Source organism: Diuraphis noxia, unplaced genomic scaffold, assembly GCF_037042655.1.
Source record: "Diuraphis noxia isolate RWA-SAM2 unplaced genomic scaffold, SU_Dnox_SAM2 contig0003, whole genome shotgun sequence".
NCBI lineage: Eukaryota > Metazoa > Arthropoda > Insecta > Hemiptera > Aphididae > Diuraphis > Diuraphis noxia.
Genome location: NW_028301713.1, coordinates 32,076,241 through 32,089,563, shown reverse-complemented (window position 1 = coordinate 32,089,563; position 13,323 = coordinate 32,076,241). Strand labels below are relative to the sequence as shown.

The following is a 13,323-nucleotide window of genomic DNA, read 5'->3' as shown; positions in this document are numbered from 1 at the left end:
TTATTATCATTATTACATAATGAAGGTTCAAACGAAGCATCACTGAATAAATATTATGCAGACGTATACAATAGACACAGGTACCTTTCATAATTTTGGTAGTTATATTATAATATAGTCGTGATAAATTAACTATATTTTTGTATTGCTGTGATTTACGGGAAAAAAACTTGTTGATTTGGAAAATTTTATGGAATCAAGCAGATATGGGTAATCTAACAAAAAACAAATGGTTAAGAATTTGATGTTTATTAATATATCATATTATGATATTATGTTAGGTATTTGTAAATATTGTAATAATATTTTTAGTTTTGGTTCCAAATGATGGAAGAAAAACGCGCAAATGAACCGTTTACTGCATCCACGATTTTATAGGGACATTAGCTACCTACAGTTGATGAAGAATAATTATTCAAAAATTTCTACTTTATCATCAATTTAAAATTTAAATGAAGATTGTGAAATAAGTATTAAAATATGAAACATAAATAGGAATAGGTAGCTGTTGATAAGTTTTAAATTATTATTTTAAAGCTATTATATAAGATAAATAATTTATTTTAGAATCTGAATTAATTATCATCAATCAACTCGGGAAACAATTTTTAACGCATATTTTACTTTATTAATAAGAACTTTATTCAGGGTAGTAGCAATAACGTTACCAAAAAAAAAAAAAAATTAAATTCTTATGATAAAAATAAAAACTAATATAAACCATATTAGGTATAACTCAAATATTAGATACAAATAAATTATTTAAAAGTAAGATTATAATATCTGTAGAATGTATAGATAGTTGCAATGAATATTAACTATATTAAAACTTTTATGCAATTATACAAAGTGCCAGATAATAATATTTTAAGTGGAGTAGTAGCTGAACACACAATTTTAAATTTTCGGTGCTCTTCTTTTTGAGTTAAATATTAATTTGATGGGTTATAAAATAGTTTATTATGCATAAACTAAAAATGTTTCTCTCTATAGCTTCTTAAAATAACACTTGCTAAATGGACCATATAAGACCACTTTATTGTTGCTAACAACTTTAACTATATATGTATGTAGGTAATATATATGTATAATGAACAAACAATTGGGATAATAATAATTACTTGATGATCATAATCAAAAATCTAATAGCTTTTTTAAAATATATACGAATGTGTTATTAATAATTTTATGATGAAGCCAAATCAAATTTAAAAATAATACTTTTTATTAATAATTGAAATTCATGCTTTTCAAAGACACGTTTTTAAAAATATTTCATAATATTATTAATTTTCTCAATTTCAAAAAAAAAAAAAAACTGAATGTATTTGTTAAAGTTATTATGACTTTTTAATGAATTATATTTAAAAAAAAAAAAACACTATAAGTAGAATATTGCTTACTGCGATTGTTTACTCGAGTATTACAGTAGTATAGGATAAGCATTAATAACTATAGTTAATATTTTAAGTAGAAAAAAATAGCTTAGTTTAGTGGGTGTACCCATTGTTTAAAACTACGGATAAAATCTTTAAAATAAGTTTTTAAGTTCGAAGAGAAATGAGTATATAAACTAGTCATGTATTAAGCTATACAGCTTCCTATTTCTATAATTGCTATTTAAAACTATAATTTAGACGTATCACTAGTGTTACCACATATTTTTGTAATTTTGTACTAACATGATTACATGAATCACCTTGTCTTAGACTCAGCCAAATTAGTGTAGGTGCCAGCTATAAAAGAGTGATTTTTAAAATAGGTACTCATAATAATTTTAAGTCTATTCAAGGAGGTAAGGAATAAACAGTTGACAAATAAAATGTCAATGTGTATAGTAATCAAAATATAAAAAAAAAATCATTTTGGTTCTGAAATAGGGAAATAGGTAAGGAAATCGAATTTTTTAAGGAGATGAAACAACAATAGTAATTTCCGTTGTTTTTCTTGAACGAGCGCTATAAATAAAACAAAAAAAAAATTTAAAAAAAAAATAATAAACCTAATTGTAAAAACCCGGAACAATAATTTGTTGAGACGTAAAAATTGATAATACTAATGGTAAAGGTTTTATCGTATTGGACAGTGTGTATGACATGACCAGGTATGTATACACGTTTAATAATACACAATGCTCATATCTAGATGAAAATTTGTAAGTTTTATCAATAGGCAACGTTTCATAAAATCAGTTTTATTGTTTATTTAAAAAATTGTTGGAATATAATATTATTAATAATAATTATTATTATTATTATAGTAATAGTTATATTATTAAATATAATATACTTTTGACTAATTTATCATATAAAATTAAGTAATTAGGCTGGACGATTCTCAAAGTGATTCAAAGCTATAGCCTTTTTTTTTTTTATTATTATTATTTTAGTTTTCTTATATGAGTTTAATTTGTTTGGCGTCGTGATCGAGGGTCATATTTATTTTAAAACTACTGCCACTATCTTCTATATATTAATATACACTAACAGAAGCCATTAAAATCGATTATATTTGTTCAACACACCCGATGGTGGTCAAGCGAAACCATTCGATTTTATTAAATTCAAATAACTGATATACTAATGAATTGCTAGTTTCTCGTTTTGCAGTAAATAATAAATTATAATAAATAAAACTTCAGTAGGTAGCGGCCAACTATAAAATAAACACGCGCATGTACCTATTTTGCCTACTCATAGCGCCGTGTAATATTTAACGATAAAAAAAAAATATAAACATATCGATATAAAGCATATATTATTATTTTATATTAAGCGTATTTACACACGGACATCCAAATATCCGTTTGACGTTTCTAGCTAGTACGGGAAAAAATTACGGTTTTCACATAAAGTAAATAATTTAATGCTCATACATTGTTCATTAGACGTCGGTCGTCAACACGACAAAGAACAATACCGAAATGTTTTTTTATTTAACAAAAAAAAAGCTACTACGCTTAGGCTTGAATATATAATAATAATAATAACTCTAATGTTTGTCGATTTATTTGGATTATCGTGTTTACCGCCGCGTTTGTATATATCGCCGGCAAAACGAAATACAAAGGAGAGGCCATTAGGACGGCCATCCGAAATTTATAGCATCGGAATGGATTAAAACTGGACTAAAGCCGACGACGTCATTTCGGAGGTAAACACACTTATCCTCCGAGGATTAACCATTTATAGCGTTCTAAGTCCTGCCGGGGATATGCGAGTATATATGTATACTTATATATTAATATGTAAATATATATAATTATATATGTATATAATATACATATATATATATAGTATATACACATAACCCATACACACGTGTTTTTTTTCTGTCCACCGCTGACCTTAGCATTGTTTGTAAATCGCTTCATGCTTATATTCCCGCCGCACGCCGATATAACGATGATGATCACGGGATTATTTTTTTTTCCGTTTTGCTTCGTGGATATGACGAAAAAAAAAATAACAAACCCAATGACTTTTATACCCTTATACATTATTGAAAAGTTTAATAAGCTATTGGAAAAAGTTTAGACATTACGTTAAAAGCAACTACGCGACAGTACTAAAATGTCGATAGTTTTGTCCTGCTGCAGGCACCGTCATCTCTGAGGATTGAAATAGAAAAACAATCGTCTCGAGGATATCATCAGCCGAAAATGTCATCAGCACCACCATACTATGTAGATATGTGTGTGTAGGGCGTATACAAGAAACAAGTTAAAGAAAACATCAAATGTTTGCACTAGTGTTACACGATATATTTAGTACGTTAACCGAATATAATGTGATGTTTCACAGCGTACTTGTCTTATCCAAACGGTTAGGTACAAATAATTACAGCGTACGCAGATTTTTTAGAGTAGAGGTCACGTAGCGCGGGTATGTATACGATGACAAACTCGATAACAAGACACCTTCTATATACGTGTGCCTATGTATATCAAAATGTTATTTTTGTATAAATTCGTTTAAACAACGCCCCGAATATACATTTCGATTTTAATGGTTGGTGGAGAAAAACCTGTAATTTTTTTTTTCTTACACCGCTATTCCCCGTTCTGTACTTATCTGTGTACTCGTATATATATAATATATTGTCACAGCGCATAGATTTCAGAGTCAAAGGGTCAAACCCCGACTCTGGTACGGTGAAGTCTGAAAACGTCTTCTTAACGAGAATCATACGTGACATTTCGACACATTATACACTACGCGGGTTTTCGTTTCGCTTCTCTTTTTCTTTTCTCGTATTATTTTCCCTCTGCTCTGAGACCCATAACGCACATATTTCACGTAGGCACAACACCTATCCCACCTGATATAGTTCTCTCCGGTGTGAAATGCTTTTGTATTATACTCTGGTTTTATATTTATTTATTATTTTTTTTTTCAAGCATAAAAGTGTACATAAAATAAAGGTCAGGCGCGTTAGAAGGTGGAAATAAGGGTTTGTTTTTTAATATCTTGATGGGAAGCGTCTTTATATTAATAAGCGGAAAATACCCATATTTTATTCATCCATTTCGCCTATTATTATATATTACACGTCTACACGCGCGAGCAGGGTCCCGACAGTTCCACGGTCTACAAACGGGATTTTTTTTCATATAAAAAACCATTGTTTCATAGAATTTCACAAAGCTTATGACGGTTTTACGCTTTTCATATTTCTTTATATTAAAGAAACCTTTGTCTGCATTCACTATGTTTTCAACTAGAAGACATCGAATTTATTCAAATCGTGTTGTTTGTATATTATAAATAGTTACATATATTGACACACTTTCATGTATTGATACTATACACTTGAGAAACTACTTACGAATAGTTTTAAGCGAATTAGTATAATAAAACGTAGAACACTAAAAATCGAAAGTGGTATGGTAAAATATTGTTCAAATTAAGTAAAATATTTTTATTCCTATGCCAATAAAATCGTTTAAATTATAGCTAGCTAATGTCGATAAGACATAAGTAAACTTAATGTAAAAATAAATATGTCTATACACGCTAGGTTGTTGAATGAATAGACACGTAACATGTACATTACGCAGGTAATTAGTCGGATCAGATTTGGCAAAACTGATCTACCAAAATTAAAATACATCTGATTCATGTCAAGGACCTATATGCTATTTTTATATATTTATAGATCGAACTGTATTCTGTACTGTAGTTTCGACTTTACCATGCACGCGAGTCGATCCATCGTTGGTTTTTCCATATTTCACTTTGCCTGTGATCCAGGACGAGACCGTGCATTAAGTATTAAAACTCCCACGAATTGTTTATTAATTTACAGTGATGGTCTTGTTACATTTCCAGCTATTATCGAAGCAACTTCAACTTCATCTTCGGTAAAATTTCAAGTGTCTTTCATTTTTCTAAGTTTTATATTTAATTATTTTAATTTTGTTCGTTCAACGGATGTACTTGCGCTAGTGTATTTTTGTCGTATTATTAGTTCTACAACACAGTTCATACAGATTTATAACTGACGAGACAGAACTTTTGCTCTCTGATGAGCCAAAATGAACGGCATAAATGATATAGCGGTTTGATTTTGTTTTATGTTGAAAGTTTTTTCGAATATTTATATCAATAATAATAAAAATAACTCATATTACCTATCATATGTGAGATAATTCATGTGTGAAATTAAACAAAAAACTTGCTATAGTACCTACATTAAAGTTAAGTCTTACATGAAAATATATTTATTATAAATACGAGAAGCATCGAAAATCATTAGGTACTAAAAAATCGTTGAGCCGTAAATACATTATGCATTCAATTAAATGGCGCAAGAGATGAACTACTTCGATGTGTAACGATTAAAAAAATATTAAATATAATATACAAAAACATATATATATATATATATATATAATAAGGAATGAAATTCAGTTTCTGGATTATTAAAGCGATATTATGTACATCACTTAAAAGTTAACGTTTCTTAGCCTAGCCGAGTAGTACTACATAGTATGGCTATTATTACGACTTTGGGACCTTTGATACTACACAAACGGAGCGTATTAAGCACTTATTTAGCGGTTTAACGTATACCAAATATATACATACATATTTAAATGTATTGTGACATAGTGCATGTGCAGTGTGTATATATTATACCAATTAAGAGTTTTAAAAGCGATAAAAATTAGCGTCAATTACACAATACCTATATATAAGTACATTAAATAATTAGATCAATGTTTAAAACATGAGCTCTCAAGCGCATATTTTAATCGTTATAACACCGCGAATCAATGTCTACAATAGATATACTTAATGGGTACCATAAGAGTTAACATTGATATCCAAAAAATAACCAAAAATAATAGTTCACGGTAACTGAACAGGATTTGAATAACGCACGATACATGACTCTAAATAGTCATATTATTTTAGATGTTTACAAAAATAATAGCAAAAACAGTAATATACTATTGTACATATTATATTTAATAACATATTATTAAAGGCGGTTAAAAATATTAAGATCGAAATAGAAACTACCCAACAAATACAAAAGTTCAGCAGGTGACAGTGCCACAGTCAAGATATTGTGGTTGAGGGGGAGGGGATTCCGTCAAATACTAATTGAATATTTAAAATACTTCAAAAGTTTGACCATTCAAATTTTATGTAATTTACATATTTCATAAAAGGTAAATTTGGTATCCAAAAATGCATGGATAGTTAAGTACAATATTATTTTTTTTAAATTCGTTAAGTTAATATAGAAAAATGTAAGTTTAGTTTAATGTTCAAAGTTACTTTATAAATTTGTGAAAGTTACAAGTCAATTAAAAAAAGTTACCCAACTCAGGTAAAAATCAGTTAATTTTTTTGCTTATAAAATTTATAATTAAACCTTATTTAAAAGCTAATAACAAATCATATAGTTATTTATTAAAGGTCTTACAGTTTTAAATAAACATATATATTTAAATGGATTGTTTTATGTACTTACATTCTATAACACTATAATCAATGATAAAATTTAATTTTTGGGAGAGGAAATTGTACACCCCCCCCCCCACCGCAATACGCTGGTGACCTGGGGACGTTATTATTTTGTTACCTACAGTTTTATAAAATGAGTAAATCATCATTATATTTTGTTTCAATAAACAATATATTGAACAGTTAATAGATTTCATGTAAAAATTTGAATCTAAATAACAAAAAGTTCAAACGCAACAAATATAATTTTATGTTATGGTATTACGCGTGTGCGTCTAAGAAGAATATTTGCCGTGTAAAATTTCATCTAAATATTAATCGCGTCCACCAACGTCGTTGTCGTCGGTTTCCCAGTTGTTTGTGTAAATATATCGTACATCATGATATATTATATGGATGGTCGAAACACGTTTGGACAGAGGTCTAAAGGGGCACAAGGCACAGAGATATAAGAATAATGTCAAATGCTGCTGTTGTGATTGCACATACGCGCGGCGAAGTTAAAAGCTTCTCCGTGGCAATGGCAATATACATATTATGTTCGCGACGACGTATTTATATTTTATATGATAAGTAAGTACACACGCATGATTTTGTAAGTGTGTGTGTGTGACAAACAGCGCGAACAATAAATAAATATATATCATAATGTAATGCATACGTATAATATAATATGTATTTTGATTTACAGCAGGGTTCTGGGATACCTAGTTGATAACACCTCCTACTCTCGAGCGCACATTTCATCTCCGACTCTGTCTAACCCCACTCGAAAATTCTCTTTTCCTTTTCCACTCGCAATCGCGTGCTCACCGCCGGGCCAGGCGCCCGAGGAGCTATCCTGTTATACTACATCGATAACAAACAAAACACACGACTTTGAATACTTGTTGTTTAGCGATCCGCAGGCTGTTTACATTCGGTCCGATAACTTTTGGTTTCACGCGTCTCCTCCCATACTGCTGCAGTATATAATATATACACAAAACTCACAGCCTACAATACTATTATTACTATTATTATATACATATCATCCGTCCATCTCTATACATATAATGTATTATGTTTCTCTCTTATGTAGGCGCCGCCGCCGTTGCGGTGGCAGCAATAATATCTGTTTTATTAAGAAATTGCATTGCGCCAGCCCAGCGAAACGAAAAAATAGGAAAAAATCCGATTCTGATAAGCTCATCGCAGGCACGTCACAAAGACGTAGGCGATGGTGTGGGTTCTTCTATACATACAGCGTAATGGATTTGGACACGCGTGTTATATATATATATATATATATATATATATATATATATATATATATATATAAAATTCAGCACCCGCCACTCGTGCCAACACACATACACGCGAGTGTAACGGCGGCGGTTCGCCCGTGTTTTTCGCTTCCGGACGTTGACAAATCATTGCGTGTCGGAGCGTGTAAACGTAGATGGCGTAATGTCGTTTTTTTTTTTTGTTCTCCGGGCCTGGAGAATGTGCGACAACAATTTAATGGAATGAACGGCGTCTGTGTGTGTATATATATATATATCTACGCGGCCGTCTCTTCTCTCTCTCTCTAATATCTTTCGTAAAATGTGCTCGAGTATAACATATACATATATATATAAAAAAACACTACCGGTGGAAAGAAAAGAAACATATACTTTTAGGATCCCCTGGGGAACGGTGAGAAACTACGCCGAGTATATAATATATACGCGCGCGTGTGTGTGTGTGTGTGTGTGTGTGTCACCTGGTGCCCGGAGAGAAGAGAAAGGGGGAAAAACAAAGAGGCTTTTCTCTCCTCGGCAAAGCCGTAAACGTTTTTTGACCGCCGTAATTCACTGACGTTTGTCCTGCTGCGTACACACACACACCACTGGCCGCCTGGCACATGTGTGCGCACGCGGAGATGGCTTTCCAACGAAGAAGCCGATATTAATAAACTCGCGTATATGATATACGACCGGCGCTGCCAACGATCCGGCGCAATATAATGTTGGGAAGAAGTCCGGAGCAAAAATCCTAGGGGCTTAAACGACGGCTGCAGCGGCGGGTAAAACGGCAGACAAGCCTCTGTATTCTAAATATATATATGTTTAATACGTAATGTATAGGAAAGGGGTGTGCCTGTCGTCGTCGTTGTTGTTGTTGTTGTTGTTGTTGTTATTATTATTATATACGAACCGGGTGAGCCACATGCGTTTTTAATATTGAATTTGTGCGCGCCGGAATTTCGTAGCCTCTGTTTAGAGTTATCATCAGAATTCGTTTAGAGGATCGTTAGAGTCGAGTTTGCGGTATTTCTGCCGCGTTTTTTTTCCTATATAAATAATAAATATATATATATATACACAAATATAACCGAAACTGGGACGTTTTAATTATCGACACGGAACGACCACAGCCCACAGTGTGACAAGATACTCTTTGCAATCATGAAAACTACCATGTCATAAACAATCTGTACACAAAATATTGTATATTATATTCCAGAAAAATGACTATAATATATTATAAATAATATTGTTTCTATAAATTGCTAGTTTTGTGAGGTGCATATAATAATTTTATATTACCGTCTACATAATGTGCAGCGACGTGTATGCTATATATTATAATATATTTCCTCGTTATCTGTTGACGATGGGAATATCATATGTAAGCACTTATGCTATTATATAGTTGGGTAGTAAAGTTTTGTTATACGAAACGGAATTTAGTTTTTTAATATTAATAATATTTCTTCTGGTTTATGAATATATGCGCATACTCAAACACTCTTACACACACACATCCTCTTACTGTGTGATTGCAATGTACTATATATAGTTTAAATATAGAAACGAAAGTTTCTGAAAAAAGGATGTTTGTCGTATGACTTTTGTTATTTCACAAGTATGAACACAATTCGATATTGTGTTCATGTTGTTTTTTTTTATGTGCAGCGCACTGAAGAAATAAGGAATGTGTTTATGGAAAAGGTACATATGTGTCTTTTTTACGAGATGAATATTTCTTGTTGTGTTTGTAAATGCCATGATGGGAAATACGAATCATAATAAAAACAAAAGGATTCGAAAATTGAACTTTTTTTATACTTATCCCAGATTAATAGGTTTCTGTAAAATGTTTATTCAGGATCGAAAGGTAGGTATATAAATCTCACGCTCTAAATACGAACATATAGTACTACACATATAAACCGTTCGACAATTAATAACAGATACAGAACAAGACGAATTTAAGACAAAAAAAAATAGCTAAGACCCCCCCAACGCTCATTATGGTTGGACGTGAAATGAGAATCGGTCAGAATCTACGCGAGTTTTTACAACAAAACAGAAGTGCATTGCAGCGTTCGTTATTGTTTAGGACGATAAATATGCCTCCAGCGACGGAAACGTAAAGAATTAAACTATTTTAATTCGTTTGGCGACGACGGAAAACGAATTTTCTTTGAAATATGTATGGGTGGTGGTTGGTGATGGTGAAGGGTAAAGGGGTGGGAAGACACTCGGACGATGTGATATACGACTACTATGAGCACTATACTACTACGTGTCTCGGGTTCGGCTCGTATAATATATATAAAATCGGATTATGCTAAATCGTGAACCAGCATCAAATTCTAGGCCGCCACCGTGCATCAAGTGACTATACACGGCGAGTAATCTGCTAGTCTCCTACATACTGTTAGTATATATATACGTACATATTATATAGCTCGCATATAATAACGGTAAATTCAATAAACAAACGCGAATTTAATGGCGATCGAGTATAAGAAATAAAGAATATATAGGAAGTGTCTTACCGACGAGTGCACCCGTTGTATAGGTTCCATATCATGCCCACCCACTACGTCCCCCGGCTGTATGTGTCTCACACAGTCTGCCGAGTAGTAGGTAAAGCTATATAGTGCAGGAGGCGGCCAGAGAAAACGAATACAGCGATACGACGTTCCGCCGCCTCCCCTGCCGTGCGTCGCTTTTGTGTGCGCGTATCCACCGACCCCGCCCAAAACATATACTCTCTTGCCCACCCACCCCTCTCTAATCTTTCCTCCAAAGATGCGATGGGGCACGCTGAAGTAAGAGAGAGAGAGAGAGAGAGAGAGAGAGAGAGAGAGAGAGAGAGAGAGAGAGAGAGCGCGTCACACGATTTCGTATTAAAGGGTATTAAATTATTAACAAGGCCTTTAGCTCCGTGTGACGAGCCGTTTGTTTTCGCTCGAGCCGGGGCGGCCAGATTTAATTACGTTAAAACCGTCTAAACCGTACCCTGCCCCACTCCCGTCTATTCGAACTGAACCACGAGCCAGGGAAAGGTGTCGTTTATTAAAATTTCCGCCGTATTTCATTGGGCTTAAAACGATACACCGCAGTGGCACGCCTTGGCTGGCTGCCGTCGCTGTTACCGCTACACTGCAACAGCACCGTTGCTGCCGACGATGACGTCCGCTTTTAACGACAGTACGGCGTGGCGTATAGTCATTAAATGTATACGCATAATACATACATTATACATATTAGATACATATGTCAAATTTATATGTATATCGACTCGAAAAACGAGCCATTCCACTTATGTAATATATCCGTAGCTGCAGTTATACACATTGCGCACATAGTTGTAATTGACATATATATTATATATTTATGTGCCTCCGACGTTTGCTTCGGTAAATTTTCTAGCATACAAGAGTGCGGGAAAAAATCACAACGATGTTATAGTCACTATCATTATGATTTATTTTATTGGTTTTCATCGTAATAATAATATAAGTAGTTAAATGTTTAATGATTAGACTGGGTAGTTATTGAAAACCTTTAAATTTAATTCAATTTATATTATTATTCTTATGGAAATCCAAAATAATTTAAGTAAGTTTACTTAGAATTTTATTTTTCGGTTAAAACATAATTGAAAAAATAAATTCAATATTTGTTCATTTACCATCATATAGTATCTTTATATTATAGCTTCCGCATTTCTAGATCATTATTTAAGTGAAAACACTTTATAAACTTTGTAAGCTCTGTTGTCAACGCGGTCGATAAGTTAAACATACACTAAGTTATTAAAGTACACTATATAAGCAGTGAAATTAGACACTGGTGGAGAAAATATATACTTTTATAGACGACTGACAACAGATATATTTCCACCTTCTTATAAAGAATATTATAGAACGTTGATTGAAAAAAAAAAATTTTCAAATATATATAAATTGTTGTTTTAAAGTTATATAAGTTATCAACTCCTGTAAACGTATAGTATACTATAGTGTATTTCTCAACTAACACAACAGTCAAACACACATACACACAAACGTATATTGTTAGGATGTTTATGAATTAGAAATAGCATAATTAAACCAACATATTATTTTTCCTTGCATATGGAGAAACCTATACGTTTACAGTTTTTGTTTACTCGCGGTTATGCCGTTTAATTTAATGCCGTTAATAAGGTTCAGTAGCTTCCATCCCTCCGCCACCGACAACCACCACTACCACCATGACACAATAATAGCATGGCAATTAATTATGTTCATATATACACCTCTACTGCTACTATATCCCCATTGCCAAACGAAAGAGAACTCCATTGTTATAAGAGAAAAGTCTCCGGTTGCCTGGATCTAAATTGAGCAATATTTTATCATTATTCAGGTCAAAAGCTGCAAAACATGTCGGTATATCCAAATGCTCGTTTAATCGACATTATTTTTTAACGTATTAATAGTCATCCGTCATATTTTTATAAAGTAGTTATTAAAAATTAAGCCTATTAAAAAATTATGATATTATAACTTCAAAAACATTTTAAATCTATTTATAAAAAGTTAATATTATTGTTGGTATTAAATTATTCAAAAATTGTATAGGTACGAGTTAATTTTATTTTGCTATTAGTTAATATCATGAAAACATGTAAAGCTCTAATTAAATTAAAAATACTAGTTTTAAAAGCTCTAATTAAACACTAGCTCTTTTCTTACGTGACTTGCGTAATGATCATCACAAATGTAAAAAAAATACAAAACATGCAATGTAAAAATGTTAAAAGAACTTAAAATTCAGATAAGGTTTTGATCTTTTTAAAATACTAGGTACAAACTGTGTAGCGGAGTTTTCATGTACAAAAATTCGTACTTAATAAAAATACAAATGGTTACTATATTTTATTGAGCGTATATATGATAAATATTAGTGAAGTAATACGAAAGATTGCATGTTATGATTATATTTAGTGATTATTAGATACACTGTAGGGTGTATTTCGATGATTAACTGAATTTTAATTTTTTACTTTCACCTCAATAAGAAACATGTACATGTTGTAA

The 13,323-nt window shown here is 32.0% G+C and overlaps 1 protein-coding gene across 4 annotated transcripts in view; it reads right to left on the bottom strand.

The window, feature by feature from the left end:
• Lar (tyrosine-protein phosphatase Lar) overlaps window positions 1–13,323 on the bottom strand; it is a 158,733-nt gene that overhangs the window by 46,817 nt on the left and 98,593 nt on the right. The gene's annotated exons all lie outside the window — the stretch shown is intronic.